The sequence below is a fragment of the Lactuca virosa genome, chromosome 3, assembly GCF_052849685.1.
Source record: "Lactuca virosa cultivar CGN04683 chromosome 3, Lactuca_virosa_CGN04683_v6, whole genome shotgun sequence".
Classification (NCBI taxonomy): Eukaryota; Viridiplantae; Streptophyta; class Magnoliopsida; order Asterales; family Asteraceae; genus Lactuca; species Lactuca virosa.
Genome location: NC_136428.1, coordinates 266000067 through 266014617, shown reverse-complemented (window position 1 = coordinate 266014617; position 14551 = coordinate 266000067).

Genomic DNA, 14551 nt, shown 5'->3' with positions numbered 1-14551 from the left:
TAATTATTAATTAGGGTTAATTATTTTTGTTGAATAGGAGGAGTCTAGATGCGGCAGTTCGGGTGCTAGGTTTTCTGTGTCGTCAGTATCAGGTGAGTCTCCTCACTTAATCTTAACTGTATAGTAGGATAGTTGTATTTATGATGAGCAGTTGGGTCTAGCTGTTATGATTATGTTATGCTATTTATATGTGACTGAGGCTGCTGATAGCCAACCAGGGTTGCTGATAACCCACCAGGCATGCTGTTAGCTCATCGGGACTGCTGATAGTCCTCCGGATTGCTGATAACGCATAGTTGTTTATGTATGTTGTGCTGTATGTGGTATATTAGGGAACTCACTAAGCTTTGTGCTTACGATTGTTGATTTATTTGTGGCTGGTACTTCACAAGAACACGGGAAGGAGAAGGTCTGATTGTACACATGCGCTGGGTGATTTACTATTGGGACATGTTTATGAACTCTGATAATTATGATACTATTTGTTTTGGGATAATTATGTATTTGATAACTTGGTTGTGAAACTCTGATTTTGGTAAGTTAAAATTGAAAATTTTGGTCGAACATTTGAGGTGTTACAGTATGGACACACTGATCAATACTAGCGGATCAGGTCTTCAGTTAATGGTGTTCTTCATGTTGATAGTGCTTCAATTGACTTTGGTGTTGATAATGTCTTCAGTGTCATTTGGTCATCAAGGGATGATCTTCAGCGATACTAAAACTTCAGGTCAGGCTTCAGAATGGTTCCAGATTTGATCAACTAAGGCAACACAAATCTGGTCTTTAGTCTTCGACATATGAACTTCCATTAGCATATCTTTAGATTAACTACATAAACAAACTATGACGGACCGGCTTGTCTAAGTTATACTATTTACACTTGCTTAGACAAGATTGACTGTCTACAATGAGCATATAAACTATAACTATAATTGTAACACCACTCCGAGAAGGTACATATTTAACCCTAAATTTTAAAAAAGTTGACATTTTTGGTCCGTACGCCGTGCGTACTCAGGGTGTACGCATGGCGTACTCACGCATGAAGGAAGCGGGCCTTGCACGTGTACGCCCGGCGTACTCCTCAGGTACGCAGCGCGTACGCTGTTCAGACCCAAAACCCTAGTGTGAGGGTTTGCAGCCTATATAATCCTCTTTAGGGCCCCAAGACCTTCACCCTCATCAACCTCCACCTAAAAATCGTCCCTCTAGCCAACCCTAAGTGAGAAGAGTGCATTTTGAGCACATTTGTGTGTTTGGTGGTGTTATTGAAGAAGAATAAGGTGGTAGGAGGACCTTGGAGCTTGGAAGAATCTTGGATCTGGGATTCCCTACTTACTAGAAACCTCCAAGAGGTAAAAAAGCTCCTAGCTTGATCATCTTTTATTATAGATATAGTCATTTGTTCATTTAGGGCATTTTTGGTCCCAACTGTGGTGATTCTTGAGCATGGCATGCTCTTAACCAAATAAGTCCTCCTTTCAGACACAATGAGGGGTATTGAGTCATTAAACTGAGGTCTTGATGCTTAGTTCTTCCCCATGCATGCTCTAGAATTATCTTTAGGTGTTAAGAAGTTAAGCTTGTTGGTATTAAGCACTTAATGGGAATGCAAAGTCATAAAGTTGGAAACTTTATGACTCTCAGTGGTATTTTGGCCTTAGATCTGCAATTGGACGTGAGAGGTTAACGCATTAAGCTATTATTGAGGAAAAAGGGTTTCGATGCATACATCGTGCGTAACCCACCGTACGACGTGCGTACGGGGTCAACCGTCTGATCCTGGTCAAGGCTTGTGTACGCTTAGCGTAGGAGCTGAGTACCCCCCGTATACTCAGATGAGTGGACCGAGTTGACATGTTGACTTTGACTTTGACCAAGGTTGACCAAGTTTGACTTAAGGGTATTTTGGGTATTTTGAGCTATAGTTAAGCCTTAGTCTCTATCTCTTGAATAGGTTACATGTAGGGCCGGTATTTGGAGCAATGTATTGTTCAGCATTCGGTCAGACCGAGAGGTGAGTTTTCCTCACTATACCGTGGGTCGAAAGCACCAATGCCGACCCACTATATTACTTATCCTGGTTAGGATAATGTTATGCTAGTTTGTAGTTACTTAGTAGATCTGTCCGATTATCTTTATTTGTTGGCTTTGTGTTTATGTTTATCTGTTGCATATGTTGACATATTGTGTTAGGTTAAGGCGGTCCTGCTTTGTGCTGTAAGACAAGACACACAGGGACGACCGAATTGGCTGTTGGTCCTGCGAGGCGGTTCAGTTAGGCCGGAGTCCCGTAGAGTAGTATGGATATCCTGTAGACCCTGCGAGGCGGTCCAGTGATGCCGAAGGCTCGTAGAGCGGTCCAGATAGGCTGTAGGCCCTGCGAGGTGGTCCAGTAAGGATGGCTGCTCATATTTGTATGCTTGTTTGCTATGTGGTGTGCTGGTACCTTGGGGGAAACTCACTAAGTTTTGGCTTACAGGTTTTAGTTTATCGTTTCAGTTTCTTCTGAGGATCGTGGGAAAGCAAAGGCGTGATCGTACACATCTTCCTATTTTATGTCACTGGGTATTGGGAAAACTCTGATTTGAAATAATGCTTATGAAACAATAACTCTTTTTGTAAATAATGTTGACTAATGGTTGATTTTGAAAATTTCGAATTTCCTTGAATTTTGGAGTGTTACAAGTTGGTATCAGAGCCTTGGTTTGAGAGAATTCGATGAACATTCGTGTGAATCCAGAATCAAACTAGGGAACTGCAAAAGTTTTTAAATGGTTTTCAAAAATTGTTTTCAAAAACAACCAAGGAAGTATGCGATGTGTACGATCAGCCGGAGCAAGAAAGTATACCCCAAGTTACCTACACTGTTATTTGTTTTGATATGGTAAAACGGCATTGTATTTGTAGGATAGGGATCTTCAGGAATTACATGATAGAATTGCCTGATGTATGATGCCTTATTTCCTATAGAGTTTTCTTGCTTATTGTTGTAGGACTCTTTCGGGTGTGAATTAACTATTAGTTGAATACGTTAAGTCACATGTTGAATGGGTTAAATATTTTTAGAGTGAAGGATTTGGTCATATTGCGCAGCTCTTGTCTGAGTCCAACTGTTATAGGTTTGAATCTTTTAATGTAAGATTATTTAAGTTATGTTGCATGTGATGGTATTCATGCAGTAGTTAACTGGAACCAATTGGGATTTTTTGACAGTTGATGATAGGGTGAGGTGTGGATCGTAGGATAGCTTAGGGAGTATGTCGTGCTCATGATGCGCTTTTAGAAAGTGTTGGAAGTCCCAGGGATGAGTTATGTGTAAGCAACCGACCAGTTGAGGAATGTATAACCTTTCTCTAGGGAGTAAGAATAGGATGTATGAGTACCCTAGTTTTTGTATCTGTTTGGGTGGTAGTGACGATTGTTGAGACAAATACGAGTAGGTATGGAAGGTAGTATGGGCCCGTACTTCTGAAAGCACAGGATCCTACGCGTCACAAGGAATTCACAAACCCCGAGGGTTCATATGTCTGGGATGGTTGTGATTATATGTGTATGGTGGCAATTCTGGTGCATTTTGGTTCGTTTCCAGTATGGAGTTCACAAGGGGATTTGGTTCAGGATCTGGAGTTGATGGTCGGGATAGGCCGGGGTTGACTGTTGATCGGATACGGAAGTTGATTTCCATGGTGTTTTTACAGATTTTGCAGGAAGAATTGTCTGGTATCATGGAGTGGATCACTGGCAGGCTAATTTCCAAGTTCGAGGAGTGAACTGCAACTTTGCAGACTGTGAGGGGTGCTACTAAGATGAATACTGGGGGAGATCTTGATGTGGGGACACGACTCGGAAAGATAAAGAGGGTTCATTCAGCGAAGGACAAAGAAGTTGAGGCTGTTAACTTGGGTACTGAGAGTCAAGGGAGCTATGATATCTGCGGGAAGTGTGGGGGAACCCACGGGTTTGTTTGTCACAAGTTCAAATGTTATAAGTACGAAAATAAAGGGCATGTCTTTCGTGACTGCAAGAAGGATCGGATGTGTTTCCACTATCACCAGTTGTGTCATCTCAAACCTGACGGTGCTACATGCGTAGCGGACAGAGTGGAAGCCCATATGTCCACCGTCCTGCGGGAGGTCAAGGTTGAAGCGCAAGAAATCACAGGTATGAAATTTTGATCCTCGGTTTAATTTTGAATGTATAGCCATTTGTGTAGTAGTTTGTTAGAATTATTATGCTAGCATATATAGGCTGTAATGGGTCAGGCTTGTGTCTTGGAATTCTTTGGAGTACCTTATCCGACTGATTTGATCCCTATCCCCATGAGGGATGCATGCATGATTGTAAGTATGGATTGGTCGAGCAGGTTTGGTGCTATGATTAACTGTGAGGGTCAGCGAGTGGTAGTTTAAACTCCAAGTGGGGGAGAACTGGTCATCTATGGAGAGGGTACCAGGATTGGACCAGGGTTTTGTTTGGCGGCCAGGGCTCGACAGTACATTCAACATGGTTGTATTGGTTATCTTGCCTATGTGGTTGATACATGGATTGGGGAACAAACATCGGTTTCAGATTTGCTAGTTGTTAGGGGGTTTGCCGATGTGATTCTGAAAGAGTTACCCAATGTGCCTCCCAAGAGGTAGGTTGAGTTTAGGATTGACCTAGTGCTAGGTGCAGCTTCGATTTCCAAGGCGTCATACGATTTGGCACCGCTTGAGATGCATGAGTGGCCCTCTCAGCTTCAGGAGCTGTTAGGCAAGCAATTCATTAGACCGAGCAGTTCGCCGTGGTGAGCACCAATATTGTTCGTAAAGAAGAAGGATGGTTCACACCGATTGTGCATTGATTATCGGGATTTGAACAAGTTGACGATGAAGAACCGTTATCCCTTTCCATGTATTGATGATCTCTTTGATCAGTTGCAGGGTGCATATTGGTTCTCCAAGATCAATCTCAGGTCGACGTACCATTAGGTGAGGGTTAGAGAGGAGGACATGGAGAAGACCGAGTTTCGAACTCGTTGTGGTCATTACGAGTTCGTGGTGATGCCATTTGGGCTCACCAATGTGTCTGCGGTGTTTATGGACTTGACGAATCGGGTATGCAGGCAAATGCTCGATATATCATTTATTGTTTTCATTGATGATATCTTGGTGTATTCCAAGACAGAGAGCAGCATGAGGAGCACCTTCGAGAACTTTTGGGAGTGGTGAGGTGAGAACGGATGTATCCTAAGTTCTCTAAGTGTGATTTTTGGTTTTGAAAGGTCCAGTTCCTGGGTCATCTCATTAACCAAAATGGGATTTTGGTCGATCCAGCCAAGATTGAGGTTGTGATGCAGTGGGAGGTTCCGAAGTCTCCCTCGGAGATCAGGAGTTTCTTAGGTTTAGTAGGATCTTATCAGAGATTCATCTGGGATATCTCGTAAATTGTTGTACCCCTCACTCGTTTGACAAGGAAGGATGTTGATTTCCGTTGGGGCCCTGAGCAACATACGGCGTTTAAGATACTGCAACAGACATTATGTGAGGCCCAAGTGTTGACCCTTCCGAAGGGTGTCGAGGATTTCGTTGTATTTTGTGATACATCTATCCCTGGTTTGGGGTTGGTTCTTATGCAGAGGGGGCGAGTGATTGCGTATGCTTCTCGACAGTTGAAGCTGCATGAGGCACGATGTCTTACTCATGATCTGGAGTTGGGGGAAGTAGTGTTTGCTCTCAAGATTTGGTGGCACTACTTGTATGGGGTTCGGGTCTCTATCTACATGGATCACAAGATTTTATGATATCTTATAGACCAGCCAAACCTGAACATGAGACATCGTAGGTGGCTTGACGTGGTTAAGGATTATGACTGCAAGATCCTTTACCATCCGGGTAAAGAAAATGTGGTCGCGGATGCTTTAAGCCGCAAGTCGGATGGATCTTCAGCTGGGGATATGTGTATGAGGATATCCATTAATTCTCCACTTTTGGATTTAATTAGAGGGGCACAGACAGAAAGAGTCAAGAAGGAGAACTGGAAACATGAGAGGATCAGGGGCGAGATTGACAGATTTGTCACCGACAGTCGGGGACTGTTGAGCCAGTGTGGTCGAGTTTGGATTTCGGTTTCTGGAGGGGTCAGACAGATAGTTTTGGAGGAGTCACATAAGTCTCGCTTTTCGATACACCTGGGAGCCACCAAGATGTATAAGGATTTGAGACTAAGTTACCGGTGGCTGTGTATGAAGAGGGAGATAGATTGGTACGTTGAAAGGTGCTTGACCTATAGGATGGTCAAGGCCGAGCATTAGAGGCCGCATGGCACGTTGTAGCCTTTGGAAGTTCCCATGTGGAAGTGGGAACAAATCACCATGGATTTTATCACCAAGCTACTAAAGACTGCCAAGGGTTTTGATGCTATCTGGGTCATCGTGGATCGATTGACCAAGAGTGTCCACTTTTTGGCAATCCGGGAGAGCTCCTCGGGCAAGAAGTTGGCCGATGTGTATGTTCGTGAGATTGTTGCTCGTCATGGGGTTCCAGTTTCCTCTATATCAGATCGAGATTTTCGATTCACTTCACGATTCTGGCAGAAGTTCCATGAGGAACTGGGTACGAGGCTACATTTCAGCACTACATATCATCCACAAATTGATGACCAAAGTGAGCGGACCATCTAGACACTTGAGGATATGTTGTGGTTTTCTGTCATAGATTTTGGTGGGAGTTGGGATTCCTACCTACCTCTTGTGGAGTTCTCCTACAACAACAATTATCACTTCAACATTGGTGCACCGCCCTTTGAGCTTCTGTATTGTCGAAGATGCCGTACCCCAATTTGTTGGGGGGAGGTTGGTCATAGAGTCATGGGAAGGACTGAGGTAGTCCTCCATACCACAGAGCTCATCCAGCAGATCAGGCAGATATTGTAGACAACTCAGAGTCGGCATAAGAGCTATGCTGAACGACATCGTTCAGAGTTTGAGTTTCAGGTCGGCGATATGGTGCTACCGAAGGTATCGCCATGGAAGGGTGTGATATACTACCGTTATAAGGGGAAACTGGGTCCACGGTATATTAGACCGTTTCGTGTGATCGCCAGGGTAGGCAGGGTAGCCTACCGGTTGGATTTGCCGAGTGAGCTCAGTCAGATCCAAAGCACTTTTCATGTTTCCTAGTTGCGGAAGTGTGCGTTGGATGAAGAGGCAGTGGCCCATTTGGATGATATTCAGGTCGAAGAGTGCCTGAATTATATTGGGAGGCCGGTAGCGGTAGTGGAGAGAAAGATGAAGGTCCTACACAACAAGGAGATACCTTTGGTAAAAGTTCAGTGACAATATCGGAAAGGCTCCAAGAGGACCTGGGAGCCAGAGGCGGAGATGCGGGATCATTATCCTGAGTTATTTGCAACATCTGACTTTGAGAATGAAGTCTAGTTCAAATGGGGGAGACAGCATACGTCATGCGTATGGGGTCAACCGCCCGATCCCGGTCGGGTTTTCAGCAGCAGTGGCCAGAGGATGGTGGGGAGAATTGGTAATTCTCTCAAGCTGTGAGTTGTGAGGAGCTAGACGAATCGAAGTGGGGGAGAGCCACTCGTGGGGGACAGAGACAGAAGTAAGTGCAAGACTGAGATGGTTCCACAGTCTTGGTGAGGAAGGAAGCAGCTAAAGTGGCTGTTTGGATTGAGGAGCAGTTAGGTTGGAAGTTGGGGAAAACTTCCCAACCTTGAGTTCGCGTCTTCGCGAGTAGTTGAGGGTTGGTTCGGTGAGACCAGGTCGGAGAGCCTTCGGCAGGTGCGAGTTTAGTCGGGATATAAGGCTGCGGGGTAGTCGCAGCATTCCCCAGCAGCGAGTCAGTGAGGCAAGTGATGTAAGACTGCGGGTAAGCCGTAGCATTCATTAGCAGCTTAGTTAGCAGAGTGCGGGCGGGGACCCGTATCTCCTAGTTCGCGGAGTGTGGGCGGGGGCCCGTATCTCCGAGCTAGCATGATATGAATCAGGAAAGTTTAGCTAGTTGAGATCAGAAGAGGAGTGGGTCTGCATATCCCTGGATAGGTGAGACCTGTGGGAGAGGCCGCTCCGACTTATAGATGGGTGGCACCCGTGGGCGACGCCCGTGTTCTTTTAGCAACAGGTGGGACCTGGTGGAGACCTTAGGGTAAGCTAGGGGATCAGGGATCCTAGATCTTCTAGAGCCAGAGTGGTTGGGGTAGTAGAGTAGTTCAGGTAGTCGCGGTATCTTCAGGAGTCGCTGGGAGCGGCTGAGGGAATGTTCTCGCGTTTGGTAACCGGTGGGGGACCAGTATTTCGGATAACGGTGGAGCAGTTGGGACCATGGTGGTCTCGGTTCATCCGGAGGGCGGATGGGAGTCGGCAGGACTTCAGGCAGGAATGATGAAAAGGTATTTGGTGCAGAAGGCAGTGAGCTGATCGGGTAATGCTAAGTTGCCCACTACGGAATCAGATGATCTCGGAGGATGGTCTGAATTCACACGCTGGGTGGAGTTTTCAGGAGTGGAGCATCGTATGAGGGGATATTTCGTGGGTGCTGGTATGATGGTCGGCACTGAGAGTGGCCAAAATTGCGGTTTCAGCAAAAGATTTGTTCTTGATGGAGATCGGAAATATCGTTGCTTACAGGAAGTTGCCTTGGAAAGGCCAGTGGCAGCGCAAGGAAAAGGGGTGAACCCCTTGTGTATCAGTGTAAGTGCACTGGGAGTACCGGTGGGGCTACCGGTTGGGTAAAGGTGTTGTACTAGAAGGTAGTAATGATCGGATTATTCCGAGGGTGTTATATCCAGGAATGGACCTAATGGGTGTAGTGCGTAAAGCGGTAAGCGGATTGTAAGGTAGTTGACCGTGGCGGACTTCGAGGACGAAGTCTAGTTTAAGTGGAGGAGAGTTGTAACACCCAGAATCCAGAAGACCCGGAAAGGAAAGAAAAACCCTAATTCAAAGGGGTCAACTCGTCGAGTCTAAGGAGGAACTCGACGAGTCAGAGCGTGTTCCGTGTCGCGGATTAAGTGACCGACTCGGCGAGTCGGCAAGTGGACTCAGCGAGTTTGGTCTGGGTTTGGAAACCCTAATTTCGGGACTTGGTACCCTATTTAAGCATCCTATTCTCCTTCCTAGGGTTTCATTTGCAGCCTCTCTACGAGTTGTTCATACAACTCGGCGAGTCACAGATTAGAAACATTCATATGTGGATAATGAACTCGACGAGTTTAACGGTGAACTCGACGAGTCGGTTGAAGATGGTCCCAGTGGCATGGTTGAAGGAGAATCCGTCGAGTTCTTGCAAGGCTCGACGTGTAGAGTCGGGGTTGTTTTGGGATTGGAGGAGTATGGACTCGACGAGTGGGTAGACCAACTCGGCGAGCCAGGTCAATTGGATGTTGACTTTGACCGTTGACTTTGACCAAGTTTGACCAGGGTTAACTTTTGGTTTATTGTGGTCTAAATGTTATTTTGGGTATTGATAGTTTGGGAAGCCAAAGGGTCAGTAGTTCAGAAGTTGCCAGTTAGCAGTCAGAAGTGTTCAGCGAGTTTTTAGCAGTGCGAGGTGAGTCTCCTCACTGTGTGCATGGGTCTACGGCCACAATGCCGACCCATTATGTTCATGTTCATGTTTATGCTTATGTGTAGAAGGAAGACCCAGGGGTTAGCCCTAGGCACTTATTGATATGTGTTCCGGGTTACGACCTGATGTCGGGCGAGGCCCGAGCTGACATCACGAGATGCTGAGAGCTGACATCACGAGATGCTGAAAGTACGTATAGATTTGGAAGGTAGTCAAAGGGGTCAACTCGTCGAGTCTAAGGAGGAACTCGACGAGTCAGAGCGTGTTCTGTGTCGCGGATTAAGTGACCGACTCGGCGAGTCGGCAAGTGGACTCGGCGAGTCTGGTCTGGGTTTGGAAACCCTAATTTCGGGACTTGGTACCCTATTTAAGCATCCTATTCTCCTTCCTAGGGTTTCATTTGCAGCCTCTCTAGTCCAGAACTCGAAACCCTAGCCACCCAACTCCATTGTTGAGCTAGTTCTTGCCTTGAGAGTGAATTGAAGCTTGGAGAAGAAAGAAGGACCTTGGTGGTGCAAGAAGAAGCTATAGATCCAGAGTTGGGGTAGCATTGCAGATCAATTGAAGGTATAAAGCTTATACCTTGGCTGTTAATCATCTAGATTCCCTTTCTAGCTTGTATTTTCCCACTTTTGGGCCATTTCCAAGGCCGATCTGAGTATTGAGCCTTTGAGGACGAAAATGACTTCAGATCTGGGCATTTCTGAGCTTGAGGAGCTCTGAGTGGGTAGCTTTATCCAGCCATGGCTCCATTTCATGTCCTAGACCTTCATTTTAGCTTGGATTAAGAGTTTTAGCTCCATAGCACCTTGCATGCACGTAAAGTTAGCAACTTTAAGTGTAATGCTGGCATTAGAAGTCCAGATCTATGGGTTGAAGGTGTTGGAATGGACTGTAATCGACAGAATAGGAATGTTGCAAGGTGGACTCGGCGAGTCAGGTCATGGACTCGGTGAGTCGGGTCGCAAACCCAAACCCTTCTGTTTATGATTTGGATCAGTGAGTGGAGTTGGTAAAGGATTCAACCAGTCTGGGTCCATAATGGTTATGTAGTTCATCGTACTCGACGAGTTCAAGGAAGAACTCGACGAGTCTAAGGCAATCTTCTTAGTTATGAAGATGGACTCGACGAGTTGTTCATACAACTCGGCGAGTCACAGACTAGAGACATTCATATGTAGATAATGAACTCGACGAGTTCAATGGTGAACTCGACGAGTCGGTTGAAGATGGTCCCAGTGGCATGGTTGAAGGAGAACCCGTCGAGTTCTTGCAAGGCTCAATGAGTAGAGTCGGGGTTTTTTTGGGATTAGAGGAGTATGGAATCGAAAAGTGGGTAGACCAACTCGGCGAGTCAGGTCAACTGGATGTTGACTTTGACCAAGTTTGACCAGGGTTGACTTTTGGTTTATTGTGGTCTAAATGTTATTTTGGGTATTGATAGTTCGGGAAGCCGAAGGGTCAGCGGTTCAGAAGTTGCCAGTTAGCAGTCAGAAGTGTTCAGCGGGTTTTCAGCAGTGCGAGGTGAGTCTCCTCACTGTGTGCATGGATCTACGGCCACAATTCCGACCCATTATGTTCATGTTCATGTTTATGCTTATGTGTAGAAGGAAGACCCAAGGGTTAGCCCTAAGAACTTATTGATATGTGTTTCGGGTTACGACCTGATGTCGGGCGAGGCCCGAGGAATGTTAGGATGCTAGAGGTCTTTGTGATTCTTGCATGTGTCGGTATGATAGGATCCGGGCCGAGGGGCCGATCTCGGGGTAAGCCCGAAGTACGTTAGATAATAGTATGTTTCCGGGCCGGGGGTCCGATTCCGGGGTATTCCTGAGGAAGATTCTTGTGTTGTGCGTTAGATTATACTTGTTGTCTTCGTGATACTTGTATGTGCCTGGCAGGGAGGTGAGTGTGGGCGAGGTCCCGTATTTCATCACAAGAGGAGTGTGGATGGGGTTCCATGTCTCGATATTAGCAGAGCAGGGGCGAGGCCCGTGATAGGAAGGATGTGAGTGTGGGCGAGGGCCCGTAACTCACTACCAGTAGGGGTGTGGACGGGGTTCCACTACTTCAGTAGCAGACCAGGGGCGGGGCCCAAGTTAGGCGAGGCCTTAAAGTAAGGAATGGTTAGGGAATGCTTATGTATGTTTCAGTATGTTATTTAATCGTATGTGTGTGTATGGAGGGCGAGGCCCAGAGACAGGAGGGGCCTAAAGGAAACAGATCTGTATACCGGGCGGGGCTCGATGCCAGGTGAGACCTGATGCCAGGCAGGGCCTGATGACGGACGGGGTCCGATGGCGGGCGAGGCCCAATGCAGCGGGCGGGGGCCCAGTATGTGGTTATGTGCTCAGAATTATGTATGGCATGTATGGATCAATAGATATGTATGGTATGTGGTAGGTTGGGGAACTCACTTAGCTTCGTGCTTACGGTTTTCAGTTTTGGTTTCAGGTATTTCCGATAGCGGAATGAAGAGCTCGGGATGATCGCATGGCACACACCAAGAAGTTAGCCTGGGATGTTTACACTGATAAAATGAATAAGTGTTTTAGAAAAGATACTCTGATTTTGTCATATAACCTTTTTTTGTATGTTTGAATGACTTAATGTTGTGGATTAGTAATGTTTTAAAAGAAATTTTTGGTCACGATTTTTGGGATGTTACAAGTTGGTATCAGAGCCTTGGTTTGAGGGATTTGGGTACACTCTCGGGTGTGTCTGAACTCAAACTAAGGACTTAGTATGAAAATTTTCAAAAGAAAATCATTTTTTTATAAAAAGAATTTAGAAAGGACAAAAGAATTTGAAAAGACAAAAGAACTTTGAAAAGAGAAAAGGGTGTGGTGCATGCAATCAGTCGAACTCAAGTAAGTTCTCCCAAATTACCCATATAAGTTTTATGTTATGATATGATTATGTGATCAGCATGCTAGATTTTGGGCTAAGGATCTAGGAGGATGCCTTATGTGCCTGTTATATGTGCTTATTGAGCTATATGCTAGTATTGGTTAGACAGTGGTAGGATAGCCTGTTTAGGTTATGCCTGATTATATGAGCTTATATCGCATGCTAGTACCGATTCTTGCTATTTGGATAGAATTGCTTGACTATGTTCTGGTTGGATTTCCTTTTTGTCTGAATGCTGCTTGCTTTGTGCTTTGTGGGACTCTTAGTAATATGAGCTAGATATTAAGTGAATATGCTAGGTCACATGTAGCACATGCTGGATAATCTCATAGTGATAGATTTGACCCTATTGCGCAGCTCTTGTCTGAGTCCAACCATTCTAGGGATGGGTCTATTACTCGAAGGATTATCTAATCTCTGTTGCATGTGGCTATATTCTTGAGGTAGCTAGTTGATATTACTGGGAATCATTCAGCAGCTGAGGACTGGTTTGGGTCAGAGCTTTACCTAGGGCAAGCCCAGGATGAGTTTAGTACTGGGAATAGCAGTGGTAGTGAAAGGGACTGGGTGGAGTTGAGGTAACTCTTGAGGAAAGTACGGATAGATTTGGAAGGTAGTATGGGCCCGTACTACTGAAAGCAGAGGATCCGTACTCGATTCAAGAGGGGCCGAGATGAAACCATGGAACTTGTAGAGTGTGTGTGATCCCTCGTCAGTGATGTGTATTTTGATGATTGTTATGGCATGTTTTCAGTATGGCGACATTGCAAGATGGAACAGTGGATGGGTCAGGTGTCAGAGAGGGATCGGTCTCGGGTTCAGGGACCGAGCAGCTTGAGGAGCGGATGAGGGAGTTTGTATCAGCGGAGGTTACACGCAGTATTCTAGACCAGACTCCTGTGATCTTTGGCACGGTCAAGGAGGGCATCCTGGAGATTTTGGATGAGAGGCTTGGAGCCTTCCGCACAGAGATGATGGCCTTGTTGGGAGCGCGTACATTGACATTCCGGGAGTTCAGAGCTTGTGGAGCTCCAGACTACCATGGGGCTAGGGACCCCATTGCTAGCGGCAGATGGTTGGCTGATGTCGCCAACGCTTTCCGTACGAGCCGGTGTCCCGAGGGGGACAAGGTCCGACTTGCCTCCTGTCTTCTGAAGGACAGAGCACGAGATTGGTGGGAGGAGGTTGGACATGCCATTGGTGATGATGCCGCGTTGGACGCGATGACATGGAGTGATTTCTCGACCCGGTTCAGGGCCGAGTTTTCACCGATGATTGAGGTGCAACAGTTAACACGAGAGTTTCAGGATCTGAGGTAGACTACTGAGACAGTGGCGGAGATCACCGCCAAATTCAGAGAGAGGGCTCTTCTTGTTCCGCAGTATGTCGCGGATGAGGAAATGAAGAAGGCCCGATATCACGAGATGCTGAAAGCTGACATCAGGGAGTTTGTGAGCAAGTCCAGCTGCAAGACGCTGGAGGACATGATTGCTCGGGCCAGGGAGAGGGAGATTGATCTGGAGCAGATCAGGAAGAGGAAGCCGGATGAGATTCAGGTAGCCACAGGTTCAGGCAAGAGATCCAGAGGGTCAATTTTCGAGATCGAGGGATTTCCAGAGCCGCAGCCGCTGTGGCAAGTGTGGCAGGACGCATGAGGGTGCGTGCAGGAGTAGTAGTGGTGGTGATTCAGGCTGCTTTAAGTACGGCTGGACTGGCCATTTCAGCAGAGATTGTACAGCTACCATCACTTAGGGATCAGACCTGATATGTTTTCATTGTAGTCAAAGGGGCCACAAGAAGGCCCAATGTCCGAGCTTGCATTCAACAGGACAGGTGATGGCACCTGCCCCTGCAACCTTGAGGATCACCGATGGCCGTCAGGGCCGGGCGGAGGCGCTTGCAGCAAGGAGCAGGGCGTATCCATTGGTTTCAGATGAGGTGTGAGCAGCCCGATGCGTCAGGTACATATCTTCTTTCATTTCCCTATCAGCTTATGTTATGATCTTATTGTTATGGTTCTGCATCGGTATTGATGATGATATTTCGGAATTTTGTGGCCTGTTTGTGAATGA